This window comes from Pteropus vampyrus, unplaced genomic scaffold (assembly GCF_000151845.1).
Source record: "Pteropus vampyrus isolate Shadow unplaced genomic scaffold, Pvam_2.0 Scaffold98, whole genome shotgun sequence".
NCBI classification, from domain to species: Eukaryota; Metazoa; Chordata; class Mammalia; order Chiroptera; family Pteropodidae; genus Pteropus; species Pteropus vampyrus.
This window is the reverse complement of record NW_011888879.1, coordinates 405,831-413,033: the sequence shown is the minus strand read 5'-3', so window position 1 is coordinate 413,033 and position 7,203 is coordinate 405,831. Positions and strand designations below refer to the sequence as shown.

General features: G+C 34.3%; 1 long non-coding RNA gene across 2 annotated transcripts in view; it reads right to left on the bottom strand.

The window, feature by feature from the left end:
* Window positions 1-7,203, bottom strand: part of LOC105295003 — a 26,290-nt gene that overhangs the window by 8,960 nt on the left and 10,127 nt on the right. For both annotated transcript variants that reach the window (XR_002781398.1, XR_896112.2), the window contains exon 4: window positions 5,286-5,350. This is a non-coding gene — a long non-coding RNA (uncharacterized LOC105295003). The remainder of the gene's footprint in view (window positions 1-5,285; window positions 5,351-7,203) is intronic.

The window sequence follows — 7,203 nt, the reverse complement described above, 5'->3', positions numbered from 1 at the left end:
TTATTTTTGAGTAGTGATTACTTTTACATGGTTTGAACCTTTAAAAAGTCACCTTTTCATTCTTGTCAACCAGTCACCTAATTTTTCCCAAAGGCAACAACAAATCTTACAAGTTTCTTGTGTATCTTTCCAAAAATATTTGTATTCATTTACAGGCTAATAAGTCAATAGGTTCTTTCCTTCTCCACTGTTTCCATAAATGCTAACACATATTACACCCCATTTGTGTGTACAAAACTCAGAGTCCATTCCTGATCAGTAAAAGATTCCTTAGTATTTTTTATGATTTCAATGTATTTCATTGTAAGGATCTTCCAGGGTCTCAAAAACCACTCTCATTTCTGACATCAATTGCATATTTGGGGTTTCTCAGTAAAAATGTGTGACAATATGCATTGAGTATCGCCAGGCAGGGAAGCTCACCCAAGCCTTGGTATCCGGAGTTTTTGTTAGGGCTCTGTCACATTATTTCCACTCAGATTATTAATTCTCTCCTCCTACAAATTTTTGGCTTAGCTTGTTCTTTTTCTTGTTCCATGAAGTATAAAGCTAGGATGCTTATTTAAGATTTTTATTTTGTTCTTCATGTAGGCATTTATTGCTCTGAGCTCCCCTCTTTTGCTGCATCCAATAAGTTTTCTTATGGTACATTTCCATTCTCATTTGTCACACAACAGTTTTTGTCTTCCTTTTTAATTGCTTCTTTGACTCAGTTGTTTAGGAGCATGTTGTTTAATCACCACATATATTGCTGGTGTCACGTAAGTCCCGTTTTAGAACATTTGCAACAGCACGAAAAGTTCCTTTGTGCCCATTTTCAGTCAGTCCCCACTGTGACCTGCCTGCCCCAGGAAACCACTGTCTCTACAGATTTGCCTTTTCTGAAAATTTCATATAAATGGATTCAAACAATATGTAGTCTTCTGATCTGGTTTCTTAATATAATATTTTTGATGTTCATCCATGTGTAGCATGTATCCGGTAGTCTGTTTTTAGTTGCTGACTAACATTCCATTGTATGGATATACCACATTGCATTTATCCGTTCACCAGTTGATAGATAGTTGGATTGTTTCCAATTTCACATATGTCTTTGTATATACATATGTTTATGTTCTTCTTGGGTAGATCTATAGAAATGAAATTGCTAGATCCAATGGTAAATTTATTTTAACTTTCTAAGAAACTGCCAAACTGTTTCTCTAAAGTGGCGGTACCATTTCATATTCCCATCAGCAACGTAGGAGGGTTCCAGTTTCTCCCCATTCTCACCAACACATGGTAATGTCAATCTTTTTATTATAACAGTCTACTGGGTATGTCGTGACATCTCATTGTGGTTTTAATTTGCATTTTCCTAAAAGTTAATGTTATGGAGCATCTTTTCATGTCTAGATTAGCCATTGCTTGTTTTCTTTGGTTAAATGTTGATTTAAATATCTTCTTATTCATTAAAATAACTGGACTATTTGTCTTATTATCAAATTGTAAGAGTTCTTTATATATGCAGATATAAGTTCTCTATCAAATATGATTTGTAAATATTTTCCCTCTGTGGCTTCTTTTCATTCTCTTAATGGTGTCTTCTGAAGAGCAGTAGTTTTTACTTTTTATGAAGTCCAATTTATTATTTTTCTTTTATGTATTACATTTTTGTTGTCATATCCAAGAAATATTTATCCAAACCAAAGTCACAAAAATTTCCCCTTTTCATCTTTTAGAAGCTTTATAGTTTTAGCTCTTACATTTAAACCAATAATTCATTTTGAGTTAAATTTTGCATATGGCATGAGATAAGGATATAAGATTTATTATTATTATTATTATTTTGCATATGGATATTTAATTGTCCCAGCACCATCTATTGAAGCACCGTGGTACCTTTGTCAACTAACCATAAATGTAAAGGTTTATTCTTGGACTCTCAATTGTTTCATTGATCTATACATCTATCCTTATGCCAATACCACACTGTCCTGAGTACTATTGCTTTATAAGTTTTAAAATTGAATAGCCTTCAATCATTGTCCTTTTTCAAAGTTATTTTGACTTTCTAGGTCCTTTAAAATTTCATACAAATTTTAGGATCAGCTTGTCAATTTGTACAAAAACCTTGCTCGAATTTTAGTAGAAATTATATTGAATCTATAGATCAAATTGGGAAGAATGGACACCATAACAATATTGAGTCTTCTATGAACATGGAGTATCTCAATTTATTTAGATATTCTTTCTTTCAGAAATGTAATGTCTTGCACTTTTTTGTTAAATTTATTCCTACATATGTTATTCTTTCTGACACTATTGGGAATAGAGTTGTTTTTTTAATTTATTTTTGTATAGTTCATTGTTAATATACAGAAATACAATTGATTTTTGTATCTTGATCTAGCTAAACTTGTTTATTCTAGTAATTTATTTAAATGCCTTAGGATTGCCTATGTTCAGGAACATGTATGCAAATAAATTAAGTTTTAGTTCTTTCTTTCCAAGCTGGATGACTTTTTCTTGCTTTACAATGCTATCAAGAACCACAAGCACGTCAAGTGTGAAACATCCTTGCTTTGTTCCCAGTCAGAGGGTAAAGCATCTTCGCTTTGTTTCTCATCTTGGGGGGAAACAGTCAGTCCTTTCTTCAGTGAGCATGATGAAGCATGCAGATACTCTTTATCAGGTTGAAGAAGTTTCTTTTATCTCTAAGGTGTTGAGAATTTTATCATTAAAGGATGCTAGATTTTTTCAAATGCTTTTTCTGTGTACTGGAACAATGTGGTTTTTGTTATTTATTTGATTAATATCGTATACTATAGTAATTGATTTAGGGGCACTAAACTATCTTTGCATTCCTGGAACATGGTGTATCATCCTTTTCAAACACTGTTGGATTCAGTTTCCTAGTATTTCCTTAACAAAGTTTGTGTACACATTCACAAATAATAATTAGACTGCAATTTCCTTTCTTTGTGATGTGTTTGACTCATTTTGATATCCGGGTAAAACTGGTCTCACAATATGCATCATGAATTGTTTCTTCCTCCTTTATTTTATGAAAATATTTTTATAGGATTGGTAATCTTTCTTCCTTAAACATTAGAATTCACCAGTAAAGCCATCTGGGCTTGGGCTTTCCCTTGTGAGATTTTTAGTTACCAATTCATTTTCTTTACTTGTTATTGTTCTCTTCAGATTTTCTATTACTTCTTGAGTTAGTTTTGTTAATTCAATCTTTCTAGTAATTTGTCCACTTAAGCTGTCTTCTTATAACACCAGTCACTGGATTTAGAACTCCCTCCATCCCATTCCAGTATAAGCTTATCTTAACTAATTACATCTGCAAAGACTCTATTTTCCACCAAAAGATCACATTCTGAAGTTCTGGATGAACATGAATTTGGGGAAAGATACTATTCGACCCACTACAGTGTAAATATATTTATAATCATTATAGCTTCCTGCTATATTGACCCTTTTATCAGAATGAAATGTCCACTTTGTCTCAAGTAATATTTCTCAAAATCTAATTTTTCTGTGATTTATTAGCTTCATAAAATCAATTAAAAGGCATTCTATGTCCTTTCACATTCTGGAAGATATTATTTTATATAATATGAGACTTAACCATTCCCTGAAAAATCTTTAAAAAACTAAGTATAAAATTGTCTATCAATTTATTTTTGGATAACATTTGTAATATCTTCTATGAATAGTAGTCTATTTACATTTTTTTAAACTTTTTGAGTCACTCTTGGTTATTCAGAACTAGTTTAGTGTAATGTAGTGTTTCCCAATAGGAGTTCTGTCTATATTTTGGATGGGTCCATTCTTTATTGCTTAAGATCATTCTTCACACTGCAGGACATTTAACATTCTGGGCCCCTATACACTAAATGCCAGTAACTTCCAAGTCTTTAGGAAAACCAGATCTATATCCCCTATGCATTTCCGAATGTCCCTTGGCGGGTGTGTGTGTGTAGGGGTCATTCAAGAACCAGTGACATAGTGGTTAGGAAGGAGAACTTCAGAGCTAGACTTCTTGGGTTTGCATACAAGCTCTCACACTATTGTACAAAACTTAGTTAAATTACTTGGTCCCTCTATATCTCAGTTTCTTTATCTGTAAAGTATAAAGAATAGTAATGGTACCTATTTAATTATTGTGATGATTAGGTTAGTTGTTAACATGTAAAGTTATTAGAACAATGTCTGGTACACAGTCAGAGTTTGATAAATATTAGCAAATATTATTCCACAAATTTGTCATTTAAACAAGTTTTTATGTGACAGGATAATATTTTTGAAATATTAACTTTTTTTTATTAGTTCATCTTTTCCTTATCCCTACCCCCATGCTCCTTTTAAGTAGTTAGGCAGCTGTGAACTCAGTGTTTTAGGGAAAGGATAAACCAGGGTAGTAAACAGAACAAAAGAAGTCCTCCTGAACTTGATTTCTAAAAATATAGACCATTAGAGGAATATAGAAGTTTTCTTATGTAGGTAAAATATTTGGGAGAAATATAACTGGAAAGAACTGGTATGAGTCTCACCTCCCCAATATGCAAGAAAAAAAAGAAAGAAATTTCCCCGAACTAAGGGAGAAGAGAACACTGTGGGGAAGTGTAAGAGTACAGACATGACAGACCTTACCTCAAAAAGATGGGTCCTGTACCCTGATTCACAGATCACCAGGAAAGCAGTAAATTTCCACACAAACATGAGGAGTCTAGGTGGGGGAAGGGAAACCGGAACTCTGGGCTTTGGGATAGTAACAATGACTGGGAGAGCAGGTTATGCTGACCAGGCTTTAATGTGGAGATGGGAGTAACAGAGAGTGAGGCACCACAGCTGAAGTGACTAGGCAGACAGGAATGAAGGCATCTCAGTGTTAGATCATGTGGATCAATGACTGAGGACCAGACAGAATGATGGACACCTCAGAAGATACCTACATGAACAGATAACACTGAGAACTAGGTGAACATTTCCCCACTGCCCATGCCTTGGAAATGTAAAGACCACCCACTACCTCTCACACCTCTACCGCCCCATCCTTGAAATAAGACTCAAAGTTGGCAAGTAAGTTTTTACCTCTCTGTATAGTTTTCAGTTTTCTGAGTATTTTTAAAAAAGAATAAGGATATTATTAAGTTAGCTCTATGTTAGCTATTATGTTAAACACTCCTCCCCTTATATGTCATCAAATCCCCTCTAGATTTTGTTTTCCTTAATTAATAAGAAAGTACAGAATCCTCTTATAGCCAAATCTTAAATTACTTACAATTACCTACCTTCCTTTCTTTTCTTCATTTATTCCTTTTCTCTCTTCTTTCTCTTATTTTTCCCTTGGTAGCATCTAAAAGAATTAGATTTAAAAAAAATTGGAAGTGGTCTGGTTTATAACAGGCAGGTGAAAACATCTCCAGGGAAAAGAAATGAACTCTATGATCAAAGAATGGAAAATCTTTTTATTATGGTGAAGTTATATTAACTTTCTGTCAACAATAAAAAACAAATGTTAGAACTAGAAATTATGAAAAACAAAAACTATACGAGAAAGTCATGGTTCAGATATGAAGCAATACTAAGACAGGGTATGGTTTTAGCAACTGATAAAATGACATTAGATCCACGAAAGGGAAATCTAATCCTAGCACATGACTTGGCACTGCAATAACCATATGCGTAGAATGATAATAATTTAAGTGCTGATCTTTGGTTTTGAACCTTAAAGTGAATCTATGGACAAAAAAATGAAAGAGTTAATTTTGGTCATAGGTCAGACTGTGAATGTAGATCTAACTATTGAAAATGTAAAAAAAAAGTGCAGAGAAAAGATGGAGAAAAGGGTAGGAGTGCTTATCAAAAAAGAGTAAAATAACTGACTAAAGTTGATGGAATAAAAAGTAGAATTACAAGTATAATATTTATCGATGCTAAATTAACGGTAAAATTAATGGTAAAACTAATCATAATACAAATAGCAAATCCTGAGAGGATAAAGATAGGTGAGACAAAGGGGTAATTTAAAGTGAGCTAATCAAAGGATATTATCTAGAGTTGAATGTGGAGGACAGCTATCATATTTTGATCACCCAGTATCTGATTCTCCTTCCTATGTTTCATGAATATTCCTCTGCATTCCTCCCACCATCAATGCTGAAAAGGTCAATACTTGCTTTCCCAGTTTCCTATGCAGCTGGGACATGGATATGTGATCTAGGCACAGTCGATCATTGCCTAGGAGCTAGTGACACAAAGAAGCAGAGATAGTGAAGAGTCTACTCTGCCATGTGGCAGAAATACCCCATGTCTAGTGGCAGTGAAGAATCCATTCCGCAGTTGTGGCAGTAATATCCAATGTCTAGTGGCAGCAGTGGCAGCAATGACAGTAGTAGTATTTAGTGACTATGGCAATGCAAGTTGAGGCATCCAAGTTCAGCAGTAGCAGGGCTGTCAGTGTGCCCTTACCAGACTGGGCTCTGGGGCATGACTTTGCCTATGGTTCTAGCTGCCAAGTTTCACTTTGTTCCCATCCATACTCAGAGATTGGTTCTCTAGGATTTTTGGCAATTCTGTGGGTTATTCAATATCCTTTTAATAAATTCCTTTCCTATTTAAATCAGCCAAAGTCAGTTGCCTTTGCTTACAACCAAGAACTCTGAACAGTCCATTGGTAAATCAAGTAACAGAAGTGTAAGCATATACTTGAGAAAGAATCAGAAACCCAAATGTCAACAGTGGTTAGCATATGTAATTCCCTCAGCCTGTAATAAATCTTCCTGAATTCCACTTCTCTGGTTCTGTCTGGGAAATATCTACTCATCCTCCAGTTCTCAATTTAGATATCATTTCCTATCCGAAGCCCTCCCTGGTCCCTTTAACACATGCATACCAAGTCATAGCACCCATCTGCATTGTAATGGACCATTTGTTTCTATTGCTCAATATAATAAAAGTTCCTTGGCTGAAGGGACCATGCCATGTTTACCCTTACGCCTGACACGTAAGTGGTATCCTCAATGAACATTTGTTGAATAAACAGAAGTTATAAAAGAGTTTTAATGAATTTTATTTCTAAATCATCTAACTTAAAAACAAAAAAAATTCTAACAGGGTGAGAAAAAATACCTTCAGTACTTGAATCTGTCTGGCTTCCAGAAGATGATGATGAAGTGGGAAACACACAGTCATCTGAAGAATAAGATG